The sequence below is a fragment of the Excalfactoria chinensis genome, chromosome 6, assembly GCF_039878825.1.
Source record: "Excalfactoria chinensis isolate bCotChi1 chromosome 6, bCotChi1.hap2, whole genome shotgun sequence".
Taxonomy (NCBI): domain Eukaryota; kingdom Metazoa; phylum Chordata; class Aves; order Galliformes; family Phasianidae; genus Excalfactoria; species Excalfactoria chinensis.
Window position 1 is genome coordinate 2,401,742 of NC_092830.1, and position 21,949 is coordinate 2,423,690.

Sequence of the window (21,949 nt, forward strand, 5' to 3'; positions counted from 1 at the left end):
ACAGCTGAAGAATTCAGCTGCTATTCAATTAAGCAAATAAAATGTCAAGTTTCTGCAGCCATCATGCACCTCTTAAACATCAACAATAATAACAGCAAAAAACAGTAAGATCTGCTGCAATCCCCAGTGCTATGCTGAGGAGCCTTGTTCATGCAGTTTAACCAGCATTTAAAACCAGACTGCAGCCTTCCAGGGCTTCCAGTGTCATAAGAAGGGCTTGGAGAATATGCCTTACGAGGAGAGACTGGGCTGTTTAGTCTGGGAAAAGGAGGCTGAGGGAAGACCTTACTGCTCTCTTCCAGTATCTGAAAGTTGCTTACAGTGAGAACAGGGCTGGTCTCTTCTCACTGGTGACGTGAAAGGGGAAATGGCCTCAAGTTGTGCCACAGTAAGTTTAGATTGGCTATCAGGAAAAAAGTTTCTTTACAGAAAGGGCTGTTAAGCACTGGAATGGGCTCCCCAGGAAGGTGGTTGAGTCACCATCCCTGGTTGTGCTCAAAAACCATTTGGATGTGGTGCTCAGGGCCATGACTGAGCGGAGGGTTTTCAGTTAGGGTAGGATGGTTGGGCTGTGGTTGGACTTGGTGATCTTTAAGGTCTTTTCCAACCTGAGTGACTATGATTCAGTGGTTCTACATGCAAGCTGATTGCAAGGGCTGGCTGGTAAAGGTTTATTAAAGATTTATTAGGGGCTTCCATTCTAATTTTAACCTATGGGCACTTTTAGGGTCAGTAAACCCAGGAGACCAAATAATCCTCACGCAGATTTTTCCCTCCTCCTGCTATTTCAGAAAGTAATTCAGAATTTCAGGGGCTGTGATGTGCTACTTTTTGTGTCTTTGTTTTGTTATTTTTAAATCACTGCTTAACTTACTGTACAGGAAGCAGTAAATTACACCATACCAGGAAAGCAAGCCTGGTTGAGAAGAAGGGGACACAAATTCCCACAGGAAACAACAGTTTGCACAGAAATCCTTTGCAGCTTGTATAATCCATGGTAGGGAGCAGAAACTTCCATTTCCTTTCCTTCCCATGCTAAAATGTAGAGGAATTCTCCATTCCATTCCCAAATAGTTGTGTTTAGCATCATATGGGCTCAGTCAGTGCCTGCAAAACTATTTAATCCACCCCTATTTTCCAGAAGCATTCCAAACAACTTCTCAACTCTTTATTTCATCTTCATACATGAAAATCAGCTATGCTGTTATGGCTCTGCAATTCTCCCGCCCAGTTCCACAGCTTTCAGCAGAATACCATAGCAGAACAGACCATAAAATTGCTAACAGAGGCCACTGCTTCAGCCCTACCCTGTACCAACCAGCGTTCATGGCTTCAGGACAGAATCTCTGCAGCTGGGATTACCTGCAGATGTTCATCATTGCAGTACACCTCCTTAAGCAGCTGCCATTACCAGCCATCATGGAGGTGCACAAGCTGTTTCCATGGACTAGAACAAGTCCAAGATCTCTGAGTAAAAACTCTCTTGCTGAAAAGCAAGAAGTAGATCTATTGGACACAGGGGATTTGTTCTTCATTTTCATTCCCACAGAGGTAATTCTTTAGGTGCAACCTAGCCAGCTCATTGTTGCATTTAGAAGAGTTATGAGGCCAACAAGAAACCAAACGAAAGAAAACTGGCCAGCCCCTGCACAAAGCAGCTGCCTACTAGGATATGCCTCACTTTTGGCACTGTGCCACAGCCAAAAGGCTTTCTTTTGCCAGTAATTCTGACCACGTCAGCACCTACGTTTATTCCCTGGTCAACTGTGTCCAGAAAAGAGCAGTGAGAAGCAGGATTCCTGGGTCTCAAAACTGTGGTTCTACCAGCTGTACTGCAGCCTACAGTATTCACTTCTTCCAAATTATCATCTGTCCAAACAACTCCTCCTCCTTTCAGCTTTCCGCTCCACACCTACAAGCTCCCCACATACAGACCAATGGAATCCCACAAGCTGGGTGAGATCTTTCTGTGCTTTCAGAAGACAATGGACTCTTCCATATGAGCCAGAGGAGCTGTCAGTTAACAGCTGCATCTTGCTTTGTTCTACCCTCGACCTGAAAGCCCATTCCTTACAAAATCAAAGTTCAGTTCCCGTACTGCAAGTCAGCAGCGTGTGCATGAAGACAAAGAAATGGCAGATGACACCCATGCAAGTGGCTGGGTGATCTCTGGGGAATCATCCCTACCTGTCTAGGTCCAACTGAGTCCTCTCCTAATCTCATTTTCCCAAATGGCGACCTTCTGCCTTTCTAATCCAGATGCTATGCAACATCTCTTCCCCAGCCACCTCCAAGGTCCTTTTGCAAAGGCTGCAGGGACAGTGTAAGAGCCATATGGGAGCCTACAGATCCTGACAGGCTCTCTCAACACTCATTTTGTAGCTGGGCTCAAGCACAGCTACAGTGCAAACATACTTGTATACATGCCTGTGGGATCAGCTAACAGGATGCAGTGGCACCATGACTCAGTCATCTAGAAACCCAAAGGCACCAGCCAGTATTCCCCATTTCACAGGCACCCCACCACAGTTACCACAGGGAAACATCCCTAATGGCAGCAGCTGGCAGAGTCGACTCTGTGTTCTATGGCTTTCCTTCTGTTGCAGTATTATGTAAACAAAAGAGGAGACCATGGCAATCCTCCTCAGAGAACGGGTGTTAGCACAGCACCAGGGCTCCACTTCCCCAGTTGTTTCCGGTCCATGCTGCTGTGAGGAAGCTGTGCCTTGTCACAGCTCCAGTTCTGCTTGAACTGGTTGGCTTGTTTTGAGGCTATGCCCTTCCTCCCTGCTTGTGTCTTTTAAACCACCAGGCATTTAATTCTTTTAAACAATAAACCTACATGTCCATGGCTCCAAAAATAAAAACATAAAAGCTACTCCAGACAAAGATCTTCACAACAGAGCAAAAACTTAAGTATATGCATTTAACAGCACCTGCCCATTCAAAACCTCAGCAATACCAATGAAGTGCAATTTTAGAAGGGTTGTAGGTCACTAAGACAGTACCAGCTACAAGGTAAGCACATGGCAAGCTGCAGATATTCCTTGGGAAGAAAACAAGCGCTGCCTGCTCGTGCCATTTCAAACATAGTTCCTCACCTGAATGTACGATCCCCATATTAATTCATTTCACTGTGTATCATGCAGTCCTCCCCCTTCCAGCTCCAGCTTCTCCGATTCAGCTGCTACCTCCAGCCTCCCTGAGTGGGAAGCTCACTGCTGCGTTGCTGGCTGCTTCCTCTAGCATAATGAAACAGAGAGGAAGCAGCTCCTTGTTACCTGTCTCGAGACAGACCCAGATTCAGCAGCTCAGCATATACAGGCCATGACAAAGCCTGGGAGATAAATACGAGCAGCAGGGAATGTTGGAGATGAAACATAGGTTTTTGCTGGGACAAAGAACTGTGAGGTAGCTCATACTGCGTTCAGTCTTATCTAGGTGAAGGTGTCACCTTCTCTATCTACTGACTACATTTATTCAAATAACCAAAATCATAAACCTCCGGTTATAGGGCAGCAGTCCTCTGGCACCGAGCCTGCACTCACACAAAGATGCTACCCTCCTCTCTCTGAACGCATAGATGGTTTTGTCCTCAAAAGCAAACTTCCTGTTACTTGTTTCAGTAATCTGTAGCTGTGGACTTTAAACTCCACACCTCTCTTCTGATGCTTTTGTTTCCAACACAGTCATCCACCACACACACTTCACTTTATTTGCATTACATCAGCTTTCTGTATCATATCCCATTAAACTGCTTTCTATTACATCACCAGACCTTCTGATCTTTTCCTTTAGCACAATTCTCTCTTTCCCCTAGTTTCAAAAGTCTGGCCAGTTTGGGAAGGGACCCTCAGCCTCTTCCCTCCCCAGCCAGTGTGTGAAAGGCCAGCACTACCACCTGGATGAGACAAGATAAGAAGCAAGAGATATGTCAGACCTTTACCAGTAAAAATCAACTCAGAAATCACATAAAACAATCAAGAGGATAAAAGAGACGACGGAGTTTAAACTTAAGAAGGAAGAAAAAAGCATCGCCTAATAAGTTTCCAGAGCCCAACAGATGTATGCAGGAGATACATTTGTGGTTTGCAGAGTATCTCAGATGAGTTTCAATATTCTGAACAGCAAATGCACAGCCAAAGGCCCAGCCAATGACACATATATGTTGAGAAGTTATGTCTGAGAGCCCCGGCTGGGCATGGGGGGATTTTATGTTATTTTTAGATGGGCTTACACTGTATATAATTTTAGCATAGTGAAAACACTTCATCCAGATCCTCACCTTGTGTGAGCCCTAATCCAGATCTAATCCCACAGGTGGGTTATTCTGTCTGGTGGCAAAGACAAAGAGCTAAAAATGAAGGACGGGAGAGTTATCTTGGGATACCGCAGTGTGTCATTTCCCCTGGCTCTCCTGGCATCATGGGACACCTCAGCTGCCAGTGAGAAACTTGGCAGGTGGGACAGAAGAAAGTGCAGAAAGACCTCTAGATTGCAGCTAGGCCTTTTAAATCCAAATTGCTAACTGCTTATGGCTATGGAAACACAAGGGAACATATTTATCTATAAATCAAACTGTCTATAACTGTTGCCACTGTACACGAAATACGTGCTGTCCCAAGTCATTTTTTATGCTTTCCCAGTTTCTTCCAGCAAATGTAGTCCAAGTGCTTTCAGAAATACTGTCCTTACTGTGTTATAAAGTACTATTTGCATTTTAGAGGGAGGAAAGCAAGTCAATAGTTTTCTACCTTGCGTGGAAACACACTTCACTGTAATAAACACGAGCAATCATGAGAAAGCAGCATCAGACAAGAGGTAAATCATTCCAACCAGCTCTCAAGGTTCCCATGCAGGTTACCAAATCCATGCCTTGGGATAGAGCCTATCATGAACCAAGACTTACCAGTGTGCTAACCACTGCCTCTTCCAGTTTTAGGGCTCCTCTGGGTATACTCAGGAGCTTCAGCTTTGTGCCCCTGCAAAAGCCCCAAAGTCTCCAGGAAGTGTGGCTGTTTCACATGGTAACCAAGCAAACAAACTCTGCAGCACTAAGCAGCATGTACTGCAAGGTTACCTCCTACCTGACTCACCCCAGGCACCAGCTCACAGACCGCAAAGCTTTGGTCAAGCAAGGCACCAAGTTATCCAAGGCTACTTCAGCTATCATCTGCTCTTAAAGACCAAGCACCTGAATTTTCTGCCAATGCACATCTGTTCTTCATTAGTTACCAGCAACCAAGTCATGCAGAAGCCAAGAAATCTCACATTTAATCTGCTCCTCCAACGTGCAGCCCCAGATACACACTAGATGACAAGACGGTATCTCAAAAGAGCAAAGTGGTATTAATTACATCCATACAAAATTAAAATGCACACTTCTGCAGCAAGTTTAACATAGATGACATTACCTTCCTCTAAAGCATAGCTCTGATAATGTTTCTCTGAGCCAGAACCAGCTTCTCCTATCCAAAAGCTGCTCCATGCCTTTGTCTACCTACCTCTGTTGTCCTTCACTGAACCTATTCTTTTTTGGGAACAGAGGAGCAACTGACATTGAAGACGCAAGGAATGACAGATACAAAAATGTGTTAAATGTAAACTGTATACATGTTATACATATGTATATATATATTTTAACAGCCCTGCAGTTGCCCAAGCCAGTGACGCAGCGAGGAAGAGGCCATGGGCAGGTAGAAGCACGGACCCCACACTCAGCTGGGAGTATAACTGCCTATAAAATAAGTCAAGCATACACCTTGAGCTGCTTGTGCTTCTGGGAAAGAGCAGTCCTGGTCACCTGCATGTGTTATTTCCTGATACAGCACCAGCAAAACAACCCCTACCAGAGTAAACAGGAAAAGACTCAGCTTCTTTATTAATTACCTGTTCAGCTTCATTAATCATTCATTAGTACACACACATTTTTCACCTAGTGTAGAGTACACACAAGCTTCCTTTTCTCAGGTGCAAACTGCGTACCCAGCACAGCATGCCAACACATGGCTCTTTATCTCCGAATTTCTGCCCAGGACGTGGATTTTTTTCCCCCAATTTCAGCACCTCAAACTGCGAATTTCTCCCAACATGGGACGTCAGTAAAGATCTGCTTTGAGGCATCTATCTTCACTCAACCCCAGATTACCAGACAGAAGCGAATGCTGGCTGAATAGCAGGACTCGCAACTTCTCTGGGAGCCTAAGCCGGGGCCTCATGGTCCTCTGTAGAAAGAATTTCCTTCTAATTTATAACCTAAATCTCTCCCCCTAGGTCAGGTACAATCTTCCCTTGGTGTAGCTCTGCTGGCTGACTTGGACCATATCTGCATCTCTCATGTACCTAAACATCTCTTCCAGGAGGATCCTCTCCATGATCTCCCCAGGCAGAGACATGAGGCCCAGCAGCCTGTAGTTCCCTGGGTGTCCTTTTCTTAAAAACAGGAGTGATGTTTCCCAAGGAACTTCATCTGATGGCCAGGACTTATCAAACATAACAGAGAATAGCTTGGCAACCCCATCAGCCAGTTCCTTCAGAACCCTGAGATGCATGTCACTGAGTCCCATAGACATAATACACACACAGCCTCATGAAGCCATCTCATATTTGCTCTGCTTTTACAGTGGCTGGCCCGACCCTCCTCCAGCGGTCAAGGACCTGAGATAAGAGAAGTCTGACCCAGTGAAGACTGAAAACCCTCTCCTATGTCTGTCCCGAGCAGTTTGCCAAGCTGTGAACTCCCCCTTGAGGCTTTCCCCTAATTTGAATTACTGTGCATCCTCTCTCTGTTGCAAGCTCAACTCAACTCAACTTCCCCCCACCAGCTACTCCATCAAGATAAGGGAAGCAGATGGATCTGATCTGTGTAAAAGAAAGACCTGTGAAAAGAGACCTTCTGTCCACTTCTTGGATGTGTAACAATTCAACAGCCACTACAAAACCCTCCAGCTAACACTGGTGCCTCCCGTTTCACAGTACGCTGTCTGGCAGACCCTGCTATGAACAGCACAGCAAAACCCAGTGCCCCAGCAGCCCACCTCCTGCAGTAGCAAGGAGCAAAGCACCAGCAGGGCATGCACAGGGCTGAAAGCATTTTCAACACCAACTGATGAAGAGAAGAATAAAACCCACGTAGAGAACTCTAAAAGCAACTACTGTCTCTCAGCTTCAGATCAGGTTTTCCAGCAGTATCCTATTTTCACAAGACAACCACCACCAGAGCTCTTGAGTTAAGTTGCAACAGCAACCCAAATGACCTACATTCTGTGTTTAAGAAGTTTAAGAGCTGTAGTTTTTGTTTGAGTTTGGATTACAGCTAACAATGCCCAGAGCAGAGGAGAGAGACTGACTAAAGCTCCCTAGTTAAGCCACTCTTTACAGTGAAGAAATGCAAAGAGTGACTGTCATCTGCTGTTGCCCCTTTCCTTTTTACTAGGCAGCTATGCGCACACAGTGGTGCATTTGAGTTGAGAAGCTGAGCACACTGCATACTTCCACCCCCCCCCCCCCCCCACACACACACAGAAATGAGCTTCCTTTCTCACTGGCAGATGTAAGTCTGTAAAACTGAAAGCTACAGTCAACCTACTTAGTCAATTAACAGACACAAAAGTGTTAAGTTTAGTCTACCTTGATTTCAGCAAGGCATTTGATACTGTCTCCCACGACATCCTTATAAGAAAGCTGAGGAAGTGTGGGATAGATGACTGGACAGTGAGGCGAACTGAGAACTGGCTGACTGGCAGAGCACAGAGGGTTGTCACTGGTGGTGCAGAGTCTGGTTGGAGACCTGTAGCTAGCAGTGTCCCCCATGGGTCGGTGTTGGGTCCGGTCTTGTTCAGAGCCTTCATCAATGACCTTGACGAGGGGATAGAGGGGATAGAGGCCACCCTCAGCAAGTTTGCTGATGATACGAAGTTGGGAGGGTTGGCTGACACGCCTGAAGGCTGTGCTGCCGTTCAGCGAGACCTGGACAGGCTGGAGAGCTGGGCAGTAAGAAACCGGATGAGGTTTAACAAAAGCAAGTGTAGAGACTTGCACACAGGGAGGAAGAATCGCATGCACCAGTACAGGCTGGGGGATGACCTGCTGGAGAGGAGCTCTGCTGAGAGGGACATGGGCGTCCTGGTGGACGACAGATTGGCCATGAGCCAGCAGTGTGCCCTTGTAGCCAAAAAGGCCAATGGCATTCTGGGGTGCATTAAAAAGAATGTGGCCAGCAGGCTGAGGAAGGTGATCCTCCCCCTCTACTCTGCCCTGGTGAGGCCTCATCTGGAATACTGTGTCCAGTTCTGGGCTCCCAAGTACAAAAAAGACAGGAATCTCTTGGAGAGAGTCCAGCAGAACGCCACAAAGATGGTGAAGGGCCTGGAGCATCTCCCCTGTGAAGAAAGGCTCAGTGAACTGGGTCTGTTTAGCCTTGAGAAAAGAAGGCTGAGAGGGGATCTAATCCAGGTCTATAAATATCTGAGGTGTGAGGGGCAAAGTGGGGAGGTCAGACTCTTTTCAGCAGTGTGTGGAGACAGGACAAGGGGAAACGGACAGAAACTGGAGCACAGGAAGTTCCGCACAAACGTGCGCAAGAACTTCTTTTACGGTGAGGGTGATGGAGCACTGGAACAGGCTGCACAGGGCGGCTGTGGAGTCTCCTTCCCTGGAGATATTCAAGACCCGCCTGGACACCAAACTGGGGGCCTGGTGTAGGGATCCTGCTTTGGCAGGGGGTTGGACTCCATGATCTCTGGAGGTCCCTTCCAACCCCTACGATTCTGTAAAGTTCATCATCCTTGTATTATGCTCCTTTATTTCATTATTTTAACATAACATTCAGAGTGAAACAGACAGCACTATATTAATAGTATTATTAAATCTGATGAGTGAGCTATTTCTCAACAGAACGCTCTGGGGAAAGCTGGGGAATAAACTGTGTTTTTATAAACAAACTGCAATTTTGCAATTATGATATTTGTGATGATCATTGTGATGCCTCATGCAATTTACCTATAGCACCATTGCTCTAAAAATGGAGCACTTACAGAATCTGAACTCAGTTTGGTGGGGTTATCCCCTCACCAACAGCCCCCAGTCCTACCTTGTAGGCACTGCTTCACAGCTAGTAGTGGTTTAAGGACCTCACCTTTGCCAGATCTGCTCATAGTGTTAAATTTGTCCTTCAGGGTTATTAACAGAGAGGTTGCTTGCCGGCTTTGCAAGCTGAAAGCAAGCTGATATCCTCACCAAGCACAAACATGACCTGCTGCTGAATATTGCTGGAGTATGAAAAAATCATTTAGAGAAACAGCAGCTACAACACAGCTCCTTGCCTTATCTCCTTCGTAAACAGCTTTCAAGCTGCCAGTACAGCTATGGTTAAGGAGCCGGAGATGAGAAGAGACATCCCCATAGCTACTGACAGGTAAGTTATCTGAGCTTCAGAACACGTCTTAACGATGAAAGAGCACAAAGAGGATGCCGAAAGACAACTGACAGCTCGAGGAACACACAACAGTTTTCAAGTAATTCCTGTGATGTAGAGCAATATTTAAGATCACAGCATTCATTGGAAATTAGATCATCTATTTAGCAGTCGGTTTGCCAGATAAACTGTGTGGGGGTTTGGACAGCATTAGCAAGAACTGTAGAGCAATGCAAAACCAGATTCTGTGCTTTTGCATTCCCAATTTTCAACTGCCTGCCCACAGAAACTCCTCAGAAAACTAATTCACAGAACATAAAACACATCGAGAGAAGAGCAAGCGAGGTACCACAACCGATAAGGAGGTGCTACCCCTGCTGACTGCTGTGCCCAGACCTGTCAGTCTGAATCTACCCTGCCTACTGAGATTGATTTCAAAGCTGCTTCTGGTTTCCTTAACACTCCTCGTGCATGACAAACAGTTTCAGAACAGGGAGCCGGACAAACTGGCACAATGAAGAGCATTTATGGTGTCAGATGCAGACTGTCCAGATTTTAGGCTAAGGAGGGCACTGCCTTTATTGAATCAGTGACAGCTTCTACCAAGCAACTGGAGCAACTTTAGGAGTAGAGAACATATCTGAGTAATAAAAAGTGTTTGTGCAAGGCACCTCTGCTGCCAGCTGCCCTTCCAGACATGCTGTACAGGTCAGGGCGTCCCCAGGCTGCATTTACAGGAGCTTTCCAAGAAGCAATTAGCAAAGCTTGGGGAATTTAACAGTACATCAATGTCTGGTGGCTGAAGCAAAGTGCTCTGCAGCCCAAAAAAGGTCAGGGAGGAACCCAAGAGGCATGTCCACACAAGATGGCATTTCAACCTGCCAGGCTGCAGCCTGGACACAGATGTTCTTTAACAGCTGGGACAAGCACCCATCAGCATTTTAAAACCAAATACTCTACCCATCCTTTCCTACATACTTATCACCATGGAACAAAAAGAATCAGATATAGCAATTTGGCTTCCTAAGAACTACGTGCAAATCTCCTGTCAAATCAGTTGCTGAAAGCCTTTCAACTATTCACTGGAAACAGGGACAGCAGAGGAAGGCTAGGAAAAGCCTTCTCATTTAAAAACATCTCCTAAATACAAATCCATGAGAACACAGAAGAACATTTAACAAATGAACTGATAGGCTCTGAATGAACACAAGTTTCCCTTAACTGCACACCCAGCTTGCTTTAGCTTTGCAATTCTAACACACAGCCAGGCAGTGAAAATGTTAAAATTAGAGATCAGCAAGATGGTGCCCCCCATGAAATCAAACAAGCCCATCTTGTTCACTTCCAGCATGACTTCAACACCAAACAACGTTTGCTGTTAGTAATAATAGTTGAAATTTTACTTGCATGCTAAGAGCTGGGGGAACAGGCAGCAGCCCCAGGTTCATGCTCAGCCTCCAAAGGAAGTGAAAGAAGTTCCCACAAAGTTATCACTAAGTGCTTTTCAGATGGAGCACACACATCTGTACATCGGCTCTGCAAGCAGGGCACAAGGGCAGCTACCAGCAGTTTTGACGCTTGCCCATGATGGGACATCAAACCCCAACAAAAAGCTGGGAACCTTGACAGAAATTCAGGGAAAACTAAAAAGGAACGTGAGGAAACAGGACACAAATCAGGACAGAAGGCCTGTTCCCTACCTCCTGTATGCCAAGAACCAGCCTCAGATCAACTCGGAGCCAGAACAGAGGGCCAGTCCTGTGCTAACACAGCACCGCACAGCACAGAGAAGGAAGATGCACTCCATGGATTAGGGACTAACTACAGGCAGGTGTGGCTTATTTCCATAAGCTGCAGTCACTTCCTGCTGTTGCACCCTTTGCCTCTCCCAAGCCCCATGTTCTAAGGAAATGCATGAGGAAACAAGGCTGAAACTGCTGATAACACCCTGCTTTGTGGCACTCATTTGCCAGGAGCCAGCTACGCTATTTAATAAGCAGCAAAGACCAGGGAAGCTACTGGGGTCAAATAAGATCCATCTGAGCAAAGGATACACAAAATACCTGCTCCAAACTCAAGTTAGACCTTTGTTTTCCAATTACCGCCATGACAATGAACCATCACTCCTCTCTGGGACTTACCTCCTCAGGGTGCACAACGTGGCAGAGGCAGCAGTTGCACAGATTAGATCCCAGTATTCCCAGGTACTGCGGACTGCATGGATTCACTGTAGACTTTAAAACGCAACCTGTGCACCACTTAGAGCCAGAGCCACCTGCAAGTCCTGCTGAGCTGACCTGCTGCTTCCACTTGTGCAGGAGTTCAGATGCAACAGTTTGTGTGCAGCTGGGAAAAGCAGGGGCAGGGCTGCAGGGGAGCAAAGCAAAACTGAGAGGAAACCGGAAATGGTCCGGTGCCACTGCAGGGAGCGAGCAAGGACTGAATACGCAGCAGCTCCGAGCTCAGGCATTCCTGGCAGCAAAGTAATCGCTTAAACACCAGCACCACAAAACCCTATTTGACCCAGAAAACCTATTTGAAGGCAGTTACGTGACTAATCACTATCCCCAAGGTGCTCTCAACCTGTGCAAGCCAACACCCAGAAACTACTGACAGTGCTTTTCATAGAGACCATCTCCCATGCATTTAACATTTCAGTGGTTTTCTTAAACGTCGGTCTGAAGGCTGGAAACCTCAATGGCTGTTAACTATCAAGTAGCCTGTGCTGGAATTTAATTTCAAGCATTTCAAGCCCAAGATATATTCATACTCATTTTTCTGTTTCTAAACAGACAACTTCAGCATCAATCTTTACAGAAAGACACACATACCTTGGGGCTCTGTTCAGTGCAGTTACACGTGGTATGTACCTGGCATTAGTAAATTTCAGCAGAAGTCATTAAGACAAATTAAGTTCCGGCCCTAAAAGACAGCTTTGAGCAGCATAGTATCTGCTTGCATTAGTCACTGTTACACTCATATCCAGCAAACACTGGCTTGCATGGAGAGCAAGTTTTGATTTAAAAGAAATTCAGCCAGCAAGTTCAGTGTCAAGCTGAAGGACGAGTTCTGTTTCTACAAGAGGTTCCCTGGATTATTTTAAGGCTCATGTTCTACAAATCTAACAGGTGAGGAAAAAGATATTTTTGGAACTGATTCACAAAAGAAATGCCATTAAGAGCCAGCAGTACCTTCATTTCCATGATGTTAGACCCCTAGATTTCAGCAAGGAGCCGCCTATGTATTTTGTGACCCTGCAGCACTGCCATACAGTGAGACAAGCACACAAATCAGACAGACCTTGGAGGTATTCAGGTGTCTGCAAGGAACTCCTCAACATGAATTACAAGGCATGCTGCATCTCCAACAGCACTCGGTTTGAATTTTTCTCAGATAGTGGGAATACAGTAGCCTTGCACTACACCTACTTATGTTCAACCCCTATTAAGCCTGCAGTCAACTCAAGTAATAGATTACTCTGTTATTTACCAGGTCTGTATATTGAACCCAGAGGAAATAAAGGTTGAATCAATACAGCAACAGACGGTTCTGCTGTCTGGCACAAGTGTCTTCAGTTCTCAGCAAGCTCAGGTTTCATGTCTAGAACAGCCACCACATAGATGCCAGCTTTTAGAAAGCAGCAACAACAGAATTAACTCCCGCCCAGAACAATTAACCTTACCTGCAACGCGCGCACACACACACAGATGACTCCTTTTTAGCAGCTTTGATTTTAAGTCATGGCATTCTTCTCATTATTTGTTTACTGACCATATTGTTGATGGTATCTATAGAAGCACTACCCAATGTTTACAGCAGTTGAGAGTTGAGGCACGCAGTCCCGTGACTGTGGTAGGAGACCGGCTAAGCCCAGCTTCCCTAAAACCAACCTGGCTCAGGGCACTTGTAGGGAGAATTACAACTGGATTAGGAGGAACCACAGCAGAGAGCTGCTTTTCTGCTCTATCCTTCAGGACCAGCCAGTTTAGTCTCACCAGTTTTCAAGCACTTCTAGAGAAAAAGCACTTTCCTAGCCAAAGGCTGTGGGCACCAATGCCTTGTTTCATTCAGTGTGCTAGTCACTCAGGTTAAACAAATAATTGCTTCTCAAACATCTCTACAGTCCAATAGCTCTTGCTTTCGTTTTACAGTTCCTGCATTAGTCTTGGAGCCTTTCAGCACATATCAAACCCAACACAACAGTAAAAGAACTTTAAAAGATGCCCCTCAACAAATCCTTGGGCAGCTTCAAAGCATGACTGAAAGGGGGAGGGGGGGCAGGAAACAACAACAACAAAAAAACAAACCATAACGATAAACAACAAGAAAGGGAACACGCACAGTTTATTTTTCTCTGTGTGGGTCAATTTATTTATGTTTAAGTCAGAAATGAGAACAGAAATTAGGCATTCCACCTCTCTGTCTCGTCCACTCTATAGATCACTCTGATTTCAACCACCATGAGGGCAAAGGTTGCCTTGTAAGTAGCCTTTTTATGGTATTTATACACAAACTACACCCTCTGAAGTTCTGTTCTTAGTTAACCTCAGCAGGAAGGAAAAAGACACCAACCAAACCCATCTTTATGTTGACTTCTAAGATTTTACAATTCAGTATTGGAGCTGGACTGTTTTCTTGAATGGAGATTGCCAGACTGGCACAAACAATATCTAAGCTAACAGAAAACGGACTGAATCATTCTACGTTTGCTAGCAAGCACTGATTTTCAATGGAAGGCTCACTCAGAAAAACCAGCTGGCACGAGTGCCAAAAGAAATACTGCCATGCAGCTGCAGGACATGAAGTCAGTTGTTACAACTACCCAAGTGAGGACCACAGGCTGCTTCCAGCACTGAAGGCTGCCACTGGCACACATGCAAAAAATGATTAATCCAAAGCAAAATGGATACTCATCTGTTTAAGTCCAAAACAAGAATGCATCCAAATCCAGGTCACATTTAGTATCAGTTTACAGTAAACAACATATTGAAAAGTGCACCGCTCCAAAACACACATCCTTCAAAATGCAAAATCTCCTTGCTTACTTGGAATTGCTTTCCAGCGCAGAGTGCTCGACTCATCAGGTTAGAAGCTCGCTGTGACCATGACAGCCCAGAAGACCTGCTGCTGGCTGCTGCTCACGTCCTCAAAGGGTCACTGCAAAATCCAAGACATTGTGTGTTAAGAAAGCAGGACTACTGGCCAGCCTCCTATTAAAAACATTAAGGGGATTGCAACACAAAGATTCTCTCTAGATCTACCCACAGCTGGGATATACAGTAAAGCAATGCGCTGACACAGGCAGCTATTTTTAAAAGTATTTCCCTACAGATATGGAGACAGAAGATACCCATGTCTATACAAGGTCTATGGCGGCATTTGTTACATCTAGAGGGGTCTGGAGCACTTCTTGCCCCTTATCCAGTGGAGCACGACACTGCACGGAGGGAGGAAAGGCTGGAAGGAAATATATCCCCATATAGTCTCTGAGTGGAGCTGGTAAAGCCACCTCGGTTCTGAACCAGGCATCAGAAATGAGATAACTGCTGAGCTGGCACAAAGGGAGCACAGGAAGAGGGCTGAAAGCCTTCTGTGGTGGTCCTTCAAGCTAACCAAGTTCACTTACAAGAAGGAAAGCACTTGCACCAAAGCAAAGACAAAACGTAAAACCAAAATGTGCTCAACCAGCATCCTCCAAGGGTGGCACAATGGCAACAGGCTTTTTCCTGTTCCTTAGTCACTCAGCTCTTATCAAGTTTGTGCACCAGCCAATGGTAGGGCTGGCAGCAGCAGACAACTGAAAGGAATGCGCTCGTCATCTAGTCCTGCACTTTCTGAGGGAGACCAGAATGGGGAGACTGGAGCTCTGCCACTTGCCAAGAAGCAGCAAGGCAGGGCCAGCTCAGCACAGTGAGTAGGTAAGGATAAACAGATGGCCCTGTTCCCCTCTCATTCTTTGGAAAACTGCTGCTCAGACACTTCCATCCAAACACCAGCGGGGAAAAATTCCATCTGAAGCAGAACTGAATACAAGCTACTCTCTAGCAAAAAGCAAGCAGTGATTCCTGCCCAGATGGACTCTAGGATTGCCTGATAATGTTCATTTGATAAAGCTCATTCTGCCTGCTTGTGGCGCACACGTGGCCATGCAGTGCTTTTTGAGCAAACTGATCCTTGATGTTGGGAGGTCTCTCCCAACCTTGGTGATTCTGTAATTTGATGTATTACATGCTGTGTGCATTTCAGAAATAAAGGCCTCCCTTACCTCCCTTATATGCCCCGTTTCACACTGTCTGATCCAACGCACTGCAGCAGCAGGTATGTGCACACCCACCCACCTCAGGCTCAAAGCAGGCTCAGGGCTGAACCTGCACCTACTGCACTTAAATAGACAGCTGCTTGGAGAAGCTACAAGACTTCCAGAAAGAGCATGCAATCTCTTCCGTTAACATCCAGATGTTTTAGAGATGAATGCTACCACCATGATCATCTGTGCAGAACTGTAAGTGAACCAACAGCCGAAACAATTTCAGAGAGCATGAGTCTGTAACTAAGTACCAAGAGCCACTATCAAAGCCACAGAATTCCTCCTTGTCCTGTATGTCAGCTCTGTCTGCAAAGCACAGATATGGAGCTCTGGAGACAGGGATTCTCCTCACCCAATAAGTACACACAAGCAGCAGCACTACAAACGTAGTGCAAGTAGGCTGTTCCTACACCCTTCTCTAGTATAAAGAGCAAGATCAGGAGAATGTCTGCAGAAGCTGGATTAACCAGCTGCCAACTGCTGGGAAAAGCATCTTGCTGCTATATCCAATTTACTCTTTGACTTTGTTTGCAAAAGGCAAAATATTTCGGCTCCTACTTCCATTTTAGGAAGCTTTAGAGGCAATTGCCCACTGCCACACACTGGATTTTTAATCACTGCACAACAAAGTGTTACATCCCCTTCAGCTTTTTTGCACGGGAAGAAATTAGCACAGCAGTTGACATGCTGCAAAAGCCAGCCCTAATTTTTCAAAACCCCAAGAAAGCTGATGGTCTTACGACCAATGGCAACACAGTCCTGTGAAGCAGCAAGACTTATCCCGAGGATGAGCCCCTGAGCCCATGAAGAGATCCAACAAAACAGAAGATGATGCGTCCAGCAAGCACTTCCATCACTACTGAATGGTTCTGCCCTTCTGTGGAAGGAAACAACTAGGATCATTCTCACAGCTCAGACATCTGTATGATGCCAGCAAAAATAACACACCACCACATCTTGATTATGTTTATTGACAAAGCATGGCACTTAAAAGTGTCAGCACCAGTTAAGAGGCCATAATGTTTAAGTCCCTTACTGAACCACAGCAGACACAGAAGTCATAGGCAGGAAAGTCAGCTTCCAGTGAGAACTAAGCAGACCCCAAACGCCCTCTGACCACTGCCTGGATTTCCTTTTGGGTCACAATGTACAAAACTAAACCACAAGTACACAAGAAACAACAATTCCGCTCACATGAAACAGTTGATCTTTTCCACTGTTTCCAGCATCACCATTCCTCTCTCAATGAACAACCAAAAAGAGAGAGAGAGAGAGAAAGAGAGCATTTCATAGTTCAGCCTGGTAATTTTCAGCATATTCGGTGTTTTGTTCAGCGTGGACCTGCCTAGATGATTACCGTGTGTTACAGAAACACGAGGTCTCATTATTTAGACAGACCGTATTTTCTGAATCAATACTGGAAAAGTCTTCAGCTTTGATGCTCATCTCAAGGTATCCTGCTGCAACAGGGCGAGACCCTGCTGACAGCCTGAGAGAGCTGGGGCTCTTCAGCCTGGAGAAGAGAAGGCTCTGCGGGGACCTTATAACAGCCATCCAGCACCTGAAAGGGGCCTGCTGGAAAGCTGGAGATGGACTTTCTATAATGGCAGGAAGTGACAGGATGAGGGGAAATGGTTTTAAACAGGAACAGGGTAGATTCAGACTAGATATTAGGGAGAGATCCTTTATGTGAGGGTGGTGAGACACTGGAACAGGTTGTCCATAGAAGTTGTGGATACTCCCTCCCTGGAAGCATTGAAGGCCAGGCTAGATGGGACTGTGAGCAACCTGGGCTAGAGGGAGGTGTCCCGACCTACAGCAGGGGGTTGGAATGAGAGGATCTTAAAGATCCCCTCCAACACAAACCATTGTATGAATCTATGATAAGAGCTTTCTGAATGATGCACTGTCTGCTGCTAAACAAGCTTCCAAAATGCACACGCCTTGAATACTGGCAAACCCATCATGGATTTCCTCAATTTGCAACCAGGAAACCTACGTAAAAAAGATAACATGCCTCTACCCAAAAATCAACCAGGAAATTACAGGCCTGTGTTTCATTCCATGACCTTCTGTGTAACATGCAGTGTGTTCACCAGGCAAAGGCTGTAGCAACAAGGAAGCTGCTGCTCTTGGAATATATGGTAACAAGATTGGAGTTTCCCATCTTCTGTCAGTACTGACAACAACTTTGAACAATACTGCTTATTTCTGCCCACGAAACCTGTGACTGACATCGCAGCTGGATCATTTTCCATCAGTCTGTACTTGTTTTGACCTGCTAGAATCTGGAAGAAAACTGGTTATGAGCTGAGGACTCCATGCCAAGAATAGGCCACATGAGGTGAAGGGGATGGAGACAGAAATGGTTCACCTCCACCGAAAACCAATATTGTGCATCAGAATTTATACTGAGCTCATGACAGAAATGCTTTCGGGTGTGAGATCAAGCTGACTCAAAAGCAAACCACATCACTTTAAACTCAGCTCTTTCCATTTCCCACATGTTTGAAAACAACAGACCCTTCAACGTGTCCCATCTTTGCATCCTTACAATGAAGAATTGATACGAAACACCAAGGCATCACTTTCCCTTCCAAACAGGAGGCTTCAGTGTTTCTACTGGACTTTGTGACACCATTTACCATTAAGTACTTGGGGTTGGTTTTGTGATGAGCTCAGTTACAGACTGCAACCTGGAGAGGTGAAAAGAAACAAGTGCAGCACAAAACCAGACCTGTTGTGCTGGTTTTCAGCTCTACGAGGGTTAAAAATGCTAGTTCAGATTCGCTTTTGGGAACATGATCCTTCAGTGGTGACTGAATGCCTGCTTTGTCAGCTACCCAGCAAGGGTACAGGGCGCACAGCACTTACTGCATTCAATTCCAGAAGTACTACTGGATGCCAATGGCTTTCTAGAGCAGAGAGGCCAAGGTGTACTTAATAGGACAGCAGATGTGCTGGGGAGGTTTTTGGAAATAAACAAAACAAAAAAACCACACATCAGCATTCTTCAGTTACCCAGCAAATATGCCAAAAATGCTTCCAAGCAGCCTTCCCTAAGTTACTGAAGCAGTTAAAGACCTTCTGAATATAAAATATGTACTGTTAGCAGCATTGACGTAGAATTCATAAAGGAAACTTCTTGGCTTAAAGATGAATACATTAGCTTTTAAAATATTGTTCAATACTTTGTACATGGACCATATTTACAGAGCACATTTACAAGACAATCGTGATAGTACCGAATAGCTAATATTGCCATATACACAGTGCTTGAGCAAGCATCCATTTCTGCCTCCTTTTTCACTTCACCTCACTGCTCAAGGAAGCTTCACCTGCGAGACCTGGGTGTACTTTTTGCAGAGATTCCCTTTGGTGCTGCTATGAACCACTAAGTTTGGCATTCATCTCTTCTGTTAGTAGCCCTGAATCCAGTCACCATAAGCTTCAGTACTTTTATTTTCCCACCATCCCTGTGCAACAAAACAAGTTCACAACTGTTCTACTGCACCAACCCAACCAAGGTGTGAGCGCAGCTGAGCTGTGCACTCCGACTCCATCGGAGCCTTTGACTAATTACAGCCACAGGAGTTTCCTGAGTCTGTATTTAGAACCCTTCAGGACTATCTTATCCAAATATTTGTTCAGCTCCCCTTGATTCCATTAAAACGTGTCCACAACATGACCTGGCAAAGGGTTCAACACATCCGTTGCAGCGTTGATGGGAAGCCTACATGCTACTGTGTGCAGCTTGGGTTTCCACTCACTGCTGCTTCTCATCTCCCAAGCAGATGTGTGAAAAGAAATCCCCATTTCTGGTTTCCAGGCTACTCACAGATTCAAGCAGGTACGTTCACACCACTACCTAGTTTTTAAGATGTCACAAGGTGTTGGTTTTCCCCCTCTCACAAACAGAAGGCAGGTTATAATCCACAGGTTGAGAACACACTGTAATAACACATGGGAGAGGTCTGAGAACACCTTTCTTCCCACAAAACAGCAAATACCAGAAATGCGAGTTTCCTCCACAAGAAAAATTATACAGAAACAGGTTCCTCCACCATTCCTAAAAAGCAGAACTAAGATCCCCAAGCACCACAACTGATCCTCACGATCACACGCCCTTATCTCCAAGTACCTGGTGCTAAACTATACTCACCAGACCCCTTCCCAACCACATTGCTGCCTCTGCTCCTGGTCTGTTTTTCTAGAGCAGAACGTGATCAGGCTGTCAAGATGGCATTCCTCAAGCACACTGCAGAAATACATCATGTGGCTTAGCTGCACAGTAATATTTGATGACAATTTGGGGGAGAAAAAATAGCTGTCAGCCATTTCATACAAAAATAAAGCTGGTTACAGAATACAGAAGTTTTTCACATTAAAAAATGGCTTGGGTTGTAGCACCCCAATCAAAATGGACATCTGCATCTGACACATCGCCCCAAGCAGCCCACTCCCAGCCCTCAGCTATGCCAGGGTTCCTTGTTCTCCTGCAGCATTCCCAGTGGCTGCATTCCAGGAGGGGGCAGCCTGCAAATGCTTCATACAGTATGTGAAATGCTTTGTTTATCCAAAAACATTTTAGCTCCAAGAGATATGAAAGCAAGATTAAGATTTCAGCATTTGCACAGTAAAGAGATGCAACTCCTTCAGATACTGCCAGCAAGTTTCTTCCTTGAGCCTTCCGAGCTCTGCACAAACAAAATTACAGTAAACCAAAAGTTGAAGCACAACAATAATGGAGAATAATAATATATATATATATTTTTAAGTTGTTATAGCAAGAAGAGAGAAGCAAAAACTATTCAAAGGGTGCCACTGCATTCTTGCTCTCTTCATTAGGAGCAGATCAAGGTAGGAAAACCTTTCTGCTGCTGAGAGTAAGACAAAACTTATGGGATCCTTCTCACTAAGTGGCTCTGGAAAACCAGAATAGCATAAAACATAAGGAGCTTCCTTGCAGCCTGACCCCCAGTTCAACTGCAAAAGTGAAATCTAGCTACCAGTAGATCATCTATAAGCACTGAAGTTTCACAATGTTCATACTATCTTAAAAATAGAAATCTGCCCCTAGCTTGTTATTTTAGTGGTTACTTAAGATGGGGAATTAAGGCTATCAGTCATCAGAGACAAAATCATGACAGTCAACAGGACTTTCAAATAGAACACTCAGTTCAACACAACTCAATCACCCCCAGTTACAGAGCTGGAAGACAGGCCTATTTAAAATATTATGGCTCAGAAGCTGCAAGAAAGTACCTCCTTTTCCAGCTGAAAGCCCTTTTCACTTAAAGATGGCATGCCCTCCATATACTTGGTTCCTTGATCTCGACAACCACAGCGGCCCCACCACATAGTCCCAGCAGCAGCTGGTGATTAAGGCACTTTTCAGTACCCAGTCCTCACTGAGCTCCACTGGCTCTTTGTCCCATAGCTCCAGGTGCACGTTTCTTTGGGCTGTGGTTTTGCTGTCGGCCTCTGCCAGGAAATTCCCAACCACAGGCTGACTTGCACCAGCTTCCATTAGTGGCTTTATTCATCAAGGAGGTTATCTCAAACGGCACTGCTAATGTAGAAGCAACTATATGTAAAAAGTCCATCTCTTAAGAAAGTGATTTGGAAGTTATGGAAATGCTTTTCTGCTAAGTTCACTAGATGTAGGTTCGCATCAAGGCAATACCATAAACTTCAGTATGTTTATGTTACAAAACACTAGCAGAACCTAAGGAGCGTGACAACAATAAAACACCAAGTTATGACACTGCCAAAAACATACACGCAGAAAGCTGTGCAGTTTGGTCAGCCATTTCCTTTGTTGTGAGGTAGTCACCCAGGCAACTCATCCTCACAATTTGGGTCTCACCAACAAGCTGGGGTTCCCTCTGTGTGGTCAGAGACCTCAGGCACGCAGGAACTGCAAGAAGTAACACCACTTCAGCATGCAAAAAAATGAAAGCAACAAAGAAAAGAGGTTGGAATCAACTTTGGTCAGCTCAGTGAGTCCTCTCCATGAGCGTCCCTGATGAGACTTTTGGCACTAACAAGTAGAATTAACCGCAGATTTTATGTGAAAACTCAGCTTGGGCCAAAGCTCAGAATAATTTCAGTCTCTAAAATACCAAAGAGCGTGTTACCACTTCAGCATTTAACAACACACAACATCAAGAGCAAATCACAACTGCAACACGACAGTAAAACCAGGCTTTGCTGTCTCTTTTTCT

At 45.3% G+C, this 21,949-nt stretch overlaps 1 protein-coding gene across 1 annotated transcript in view; it reads right to left on the reverse strand.

Annotated features, from left to right (window-relative positions):
* SGMS1 (sphingomyelin synthase 1) overlaps positions 1-21,949 on the reverse strand; it is a 70,314-nt gene that overhangs the window by 40,762 nt on the left and 7,603 nt on the right. The window contains exon 2 of the mRNA XM_072340724.1: positions 14,461-14,572. The gene's annotated coding sequence lies outside the window, so the exon portion shown is untranslated. The remainder of the gene's footprint in view (positions 1-14,460; positions 14,573-21,949) is intronic.